Below are 7,193 nucleotides of genomic sequence, written 5' to 3' on the forward strand. Positions count from 1 at the left end.
TATGTGACAAGTTAGAATATCTGAGATACTCAGGCATGTTGTTATTTTCTGTGCCATAAAGTTGGAACCAATTCATAGCTGACCCTCCAGTAGGTTTTCAGAGCCAGTAAATCTCGTAATGGGGAAATTGTCCATATTTCTCCCATGGAGCGGCTGAGAGATTTTAATATTATGCCTTTAAGTTTGCAGCACAGTTACTTACCAATTAGCCACCAGAGATCTCTATCTGCATATTCTTTTCTTACTTACAAGGACCTCTGATCTTGCTCCAGTCCCTGTGTTCTTAATAAGCGAACCTCTAAGAAAGGACCTTGACTAAATATTTGTGAATTAATACATGTTTTTACTTGGCATTAAAAATAAAATTTATGAAGTCCATCTAAAAAAAAAAAAAAGACAGGAAACTGCCAGAAGTTCAATCACGATCCTGACTTAAAGCAAAAAATATCAGAAGAATGTCAATTTATGTTTTCTCGATTATGCAAAAGCATTTGATTGTATGTATCATAACAAGTTAGGGCTAACATTGAGAGGAATTATAACTCCAGAAAACTTAACTGTGCTCATACAAAATCCGTACCTAGACTAAGAGGCTGTAGTGTGAACAGAGCAAAAGAACACTACATGGTTTTAAATTAAGGAAGGTCTGTGTCAGGATAGTATCCTATCTCCATACCTATTCAATCTGCATGTCAAGCAAATTACTCAAGAAGCTGAACTCTGTGAAGAAGAATGTGTGACATCAGGTTAGGAGGAAGACTCACATTATGCAAATGACACACTTCTCTTGCTGAAAGTGAAGAGGACTTGAAGCACTTGCTGCAGAAGATCAAAGAATGCATCCTCCAATATGGATTGCATCTTGATGTCAAGAAAACAAAAATTCTTACATTGAACTAAGACACAACATTATGATAGATGGAGAAAAGATTGAAGGTGTTATTTATTTAATCTTTCTTGGATCCACAGTTTATGCCTTTGGTACCAACAGGAAATACAGACATGTATTGCACTGGAAAAGTCAGCAGTCAGGGACTTCTCCAAATTATTGAGGAGCAATAATCCGTTTGAGGACAAAGGAGCGTCTGGTTCAGGCTATTTTTCCAGTCACTTGCTATGTATCTGAGAGCTGGACAATGTATAAGGATGACGGAAGAAGAATTGATGCCTTTGAGTTGTGGTATTGGAGAAGAGTACTGAATATCCCATGGAGTGCCAAAAGAACAAACAAATATGTCTCAGAGAAAATGCAGCCAGAAGTGCTTCTTGGAGGCAAAGATTATAGAGCTTTGTCTCACATACTTCAGGCATATTGCTAGGAGAGGCTGTTTCCTTGGAAAGGGACATCATGCTTGAAAAGATGGAATGTCAGTAAAAGAGAGGAAGATTGACAACCAGATGGGTTGACAAAGTGACTGCTGCAGTGGGCACCAGTGTGTCAGGAAGTGTGTGCATGGTACAGAAAAGGACAGGGTTCAGATCTGTTGTTCAGAGGGTCATAATGGGTCATACTTGATGGCACCTATCAACAATATCCTTATTCATCGTCCAGATTTCTGCTGCATAGCAGGTGATTGAGAAGACCATGGTCTGACTCTGGTGCACCTAAGTCTTCAAACTGACATCCTTAGTCTTCAGCAGAGGTCCCTACCCAATGCAATAACTTCTCCTGATTTTCTGAGTGCTGGTGCCAAGGGTGTGATTATTGATCCAAGCAAGATGACATCATTGACAGCTTCATTCCTTTCTCCATCTATCATAATGTTGACTATTTGTCCTATAGTGAGATTGAATCCATGTCAAAGGCTATATAGTCTTTGATCTTGTGCAGCTAGTATTTCATATCATCTTCACTTTCAGCAAGCAAAGTTGTGTCTTCTGCATAATGCACTGTGTTGATGAATCTTCTTTGAACTCTGATATCACATTCTTCTTTACAGAGTCAAGCTTTGTGAATTATTTGGAATACCAATTGGCATGTTTCAACTAACATATGCAGTCCTGGATGTGCTCACCAGTTTGTGTCAGGAAATTTGGAGGAGAGCTACCTGGCTGACTGACTGGAAGGGAAGAGATTTATTTCCAAGAAAGATGATTCAACAGAATGTCAAAATTTTCTAATAATATCATTAATATCTCATGCAAGCAAATTATTGTTGAAGATAATTTTAAAAATTACTTTAACGGTACAATTACAGGGAAATAACAGAAGATTAAACTGGTTTTAGAAGAGGCCTTGGCACCAACGATATCATTGCTCATGTCAGATAGATACTGGCTGAAGGCAGAGAATACAGGAAGAATGTCTATTTGTGTTTTATTGACTGTGCAAAGGCATTTGACTGTGTGGATCATAGCAAATTGTAACTAACCTTGAGAATAATGGGAATTCTAGAACACTTAATTGTGCATATACAGAATCTCTACATAAGACATGAGATGAATTGATACAGTAACTGGGGCAATGGGTTAGGGTGGGGTGGGTAGGTTTGTTGGAGTAACTGAGACTGGCTTGGGATAAGGCAGCCTTCAGACCTGTTGTACATAGGGTCACTATGAGTCACAGGGGACTCGATGGTACTTAACAACATATATATTATACAAAGAAAACTACAGAATATTTCTGCAAGACACAATAAAAGACCGAAATAAATGGGGAAATGCTCCCTCTTCATGGATAGAAAGTCCCAATATTGTGAAAATGACAATCCTACCAAAAGCATCTACATGTTCAATGCAATACAGATACCAAATTCGGTTTTCAAGGAGATTGAAATTGAAATTGTTAAGTTTACTTGGAAAGGAAAGAGACTTCAAATAAGCAAAGCACTTCTGAACAACAAAAATGAAGTGAGAAACATAGCACCCCCTGATCTTAAAACCTACTACTCAGTGGTAGTAACAAAAATAGCATGGTACTAGTACAATGACAGGCACATAGACCAATGAAACAGAATTGAGAACCCAGAAATGGACTCATCTATCTATGGTCAACTGGTCTTTGACAAGGAAATAAAATCAATCAAATTGGGAAATAGCCTCTTCAACAAATGATGCTGACAATGCTGTCCTGCTACCTGCAGAAAAGGGTCCTCATCTCACACTATAGACAAAAGTCAGCTCAAGGTGGATCAGAGACCTGGGAATAAAGCCCAAAACCATGAAGTTCATAAAACACAAACTGAGATCAGGCTTAGAAAATTTGTTCTTTTTGTTAGGTACTGTCGAGTCAAGCATGACTCATAGTGACCCTATGAACAAAGAATCTGAACCCTGTTCTATCCTGAATCATATTCACACTTTCTGATACTTAAAAGCCCACTGCAGCAGTCACTATATCAATCCACCTGGTTAAGAGTCTTCCTCTCCTTCACCAACCCTCCACCCTTCCCAACATCATGTCCTCCAAGGAATAGCAGCTTCTAGCAACATGTCCAAATGATGTGAGGCAAAGCCTTATCATTCTTGCCTCCAAAGAACACTCCAGCTGTACTCTCTCCAAGACATATCTGTTCATTCTGTTGGCCGTGCATTGGAGGTTCAGTGCTCTTCTCCAACAGCACATCGCAAAGGCATCAATTCTTTTTCTATCATCCTTATTCATTTCTCAGGTCTTGGATGTATAGCTAGTAATCTGAATAACAATGGCCTGAATCAGATGCATGTAGTCCTCAAACTGTCATCACTACTCCTCAATAATTTGGAAAAGTCCCTAACTGCAGATTTTCCCAGTGGAATATGTCTCCTTATTTCCTGATTGCTTGTACCAAGGGTGTTAAGTGTGGATCCAAGTAAAATGAGGCTGTTCACAATCTCAATTGCATCTCCATCCATCATGATGCTGACTATCGGTCCAGTGATAGGAATCTTCATTTTCCTGACATTGAGATGCAATCAAAACCAATGGCTGCATTCCTTGATCTTCTGCAACAAGTGCTCCAAGCCCTCCTCACTTTCAGCAAACAAATTTCTATCATCTGCATTACGCAGGTTATTGATGAGTCTCCCTCCACTCCTGTTGCCACACTCCTCTTCATAGAGTTCAGCTTCTCAGATAATTTGCTCAGCATACAGACTGAATAGATATGAAGAGAGAATACAACCCTGACCCAATCCCTTCCCATTGCCAAACCATGCAGTGCTTCCCTGCTCCATTCTCACAACAGCTCCCTGATCCAGGTACAGGTTACATATGAGCATAATCAAATGCTCTGGGATTCCCATTCTTCTCAATGTCAAATCCACACAGTCAAATGCCTTTGCATAATCAATAAAGTACAAATAGACATTCTTCTGGCATTCTTTACATTCATTTAGGACCCATCTGTTATCAGCAATGATATCCCTGGTGCCATGGTCTCTTCTAAATCCTGCTTGAACTTCCAGCAGTTCCTTATCTATGTACTGTTACAGTCATTGTTGAATGATCTTTAGTAGTATTTTGCTTGAATATGGTATCAATGACACTGTTCGATAAACATAGACTGGTGAGTGCACCCAAGGCTGCATATGTTAATTGAAACAAGTCAATTGACATTCCATCAATTTCTGGGGCCTTATTTTTTGCCAATGTATTCAACACAGCTTCTACTGCTGTTAACACTGAAGGGGGTTTGGGAGCTAATCATAGGGTCACACAATTTGATAGGTGGAGGGCAGGGTGGGTAAAGGAAAGGGGAAATATCTGTGTGCAAAACAATATATATGAACTTTACAAGTAAACCAGTATAATTTTTTAAAAAAAAAAACATATAATATACATGAATGTTGTATAAAACACAATGTACATGAATGAAATACAACGTATAGGAATGATTGTATAAAATATAATGTACATATATAAAAATGATGTATATGAGTGATTATATATACAAACCAACTTTTTTAAAAACCTTGAGGTTATCTGATTCAGATGGATAGACTCAAGTTCATATTTTGGTACTTGTGGATTTGTTTTCATTTTTTTCAGCTCAAGTTTAACCTTGCATATGAATCTGCACATAGACAGATTCTTGAAACAGATCGTCTGTTCCACAGTCAGCACCTGGCCTGATTTTGACTATATAGAGCTTCTCCATCAACCGTTTCCACAGATGTAGTCAATCTGATTCCTCTATCGTCCCATGTTATAGTCATAATGTTTTTTTAAGAAAGATATTTGCAGTTAATAAATTATTGACTTACAGAATTAAACCACTCAATCTCCAGTCTCATTTCTGTCATAAAGTCTGTAACTTCCAACTACTAGTCCTCCTTTGCTTCCACCTTTTACATTCTAGTCACTAATTATTATCCATGCATGTTGATTGCATGTTTGGTCAATTCCAAACTGCAAAAATAGAATTCCTCAATTTACATATGTTGGCCCTGCAGGGATAAGGATCTACAGAGTATGGAGGGCATATCCCTCCTTAGACTAGCTTCAGCAACTCCCAACTCTGGCTAATTGATGCATGGTGTACGGGATGTCAAGGAAGAAAGAAAGGGAGGATTTCTCTCTTTGGGGTTTTTTTACTAAACTAAAGACAGATTTTTATTTTCACTTAAAATTTAATTGGCCCGAGATAGCATACACTCAGATTTCAGAATGAGTTGTCATGGAGTCAGCCCCAAGAGTAGAACCTGGCTCTGACAGACTTTTATTGGCTGGTTTTTCACAAATAGATTACTAGTTCTTTCTTCCAAGGTACCTGTGGGTGGACTTGAACTTCCAACATTTCTGTAAGCAGCTGAGTGTGCAGCTGTTTGTACCATCCAGAGATGGCTACATACCTAGATGAGGCAGCCAAAGTTACTCATCCTTAAAGAGCCCCAGGAACTGCCTTCAGCTAGGTTCAGCCATGTCAGCCCCTATTAGCTGAAGAGTAGGGTGGCCTGTTCTCCAGGAGGACATAGACCTACAGAGATGGAGTGGACTCTTCCTTCATACAGAATTCTAGCTTGACTAGATCCCTTCTCCGTTAAACTGACCCCTCATTCCCTGCAACCATCCCATTTAAGTCCTTCCATCTCTTCAATATTTAATGATGGGGGTTGGGTGAAAGCTCATAAAATCTTATGCCTAGGGTGTTGAGTATAACAGTCTCTTAGGGTATTCTTGGCTATCATTTTAAGAAGTCTTTCTCCCATGGAGCTGCTGGATAGGTTCAAACCACTAATTTCTTGGTTAGCAGTTAAGTACTTGATTATCACACCATCAGGGCTTATTAGGAAAGGAGATCATTCAGTTCTCACTGCCATCAAGTCAATTCTGACCCATAGAGACCTTCTAGCAAGTTTCTGAGTCTATGAATCTTAACAGTAGGAGATTGCCTATCCTCCCTCAGAGCTACTGGTGGATTTGAACGGCTAGAGATATGTGGCCTTTGGTTTAGTGGTGCAACTCCCTAAAGAATACATCACCTAAATGGAGTAGAAACTGCCATCCACGCCTGGTAATCTCTGATAATCTCATGTAATTTCACCTGATTCCATTATATATAAAACAATGACCACAGCGGGATCAGATGGCTGCAAGGACTTGGCTATCACTACTACATTAGAAAAAGAAACAATAAATGTGGGACAATTGAATGAGACTCATGGCAACATGCAGCTTACCAGGCCCCTGGGTGGAATTGTCATTAGAGAGGGGTTGTCAGAAGAAAATCAAGACTCACCAGCATTTCTGGCTGTATTTGGCAGGCCTCATTTTGTCTCATGATTTTTATGGTTTGGGGCTTAAGCCCTGGGTCTCTGAGCCATTTTGAGCTCATTTTTGTGTATAGTGTGAGATGTAGATCTTGCTTTAGCTTTCTGGAGATAGAAGTCCAGTTTTGCCAATACCATTTGTCAAAGAGGTTATCTTCTCCCCATTTGATAGGCTTTATTTCCTTGTCAAATACCAGCTGACTGTAGACAGATGCATTAACTTCTGGATTCTTTATTCTGTTCCTTTGGTCTGTGTGTCTGTCACGGTACCAGTACCATGGTTATTACAGCTGTATGAAACACAATGTGAATAGACCAATGGGTAAAACACGAAATACATAAATGAAATACAATGTGTATGAATTCCATACGCAAACCAATGTAAAAATAATTTTTTTTTAAAAAAGTCACTAGCTAAAGAGTCTTCCCAGTATTCTGAAAAATTTACAACCAGGAGAAGATAAAATAGATGAATGGGACCTTCTAAGAATCAAATCCCTATG

The sequence above is a fragment of the Elephantulus edwardii genome, unplaced genomic scaffold, assembly GCF_000299155.1.
Source record: "Elephantulus edwardii isolate Elephantulus edwardi_28Jun2011 unplaced genomic scaffold, EleEdw1.0 scaffold00301, whole genome shotgun sequence".
NCBI lineage: Eukaryota > Metazoa > Chordata > Mammalia > Macroscelidea > Macroscelididae > Elephantulus > Elephantulus edwardii.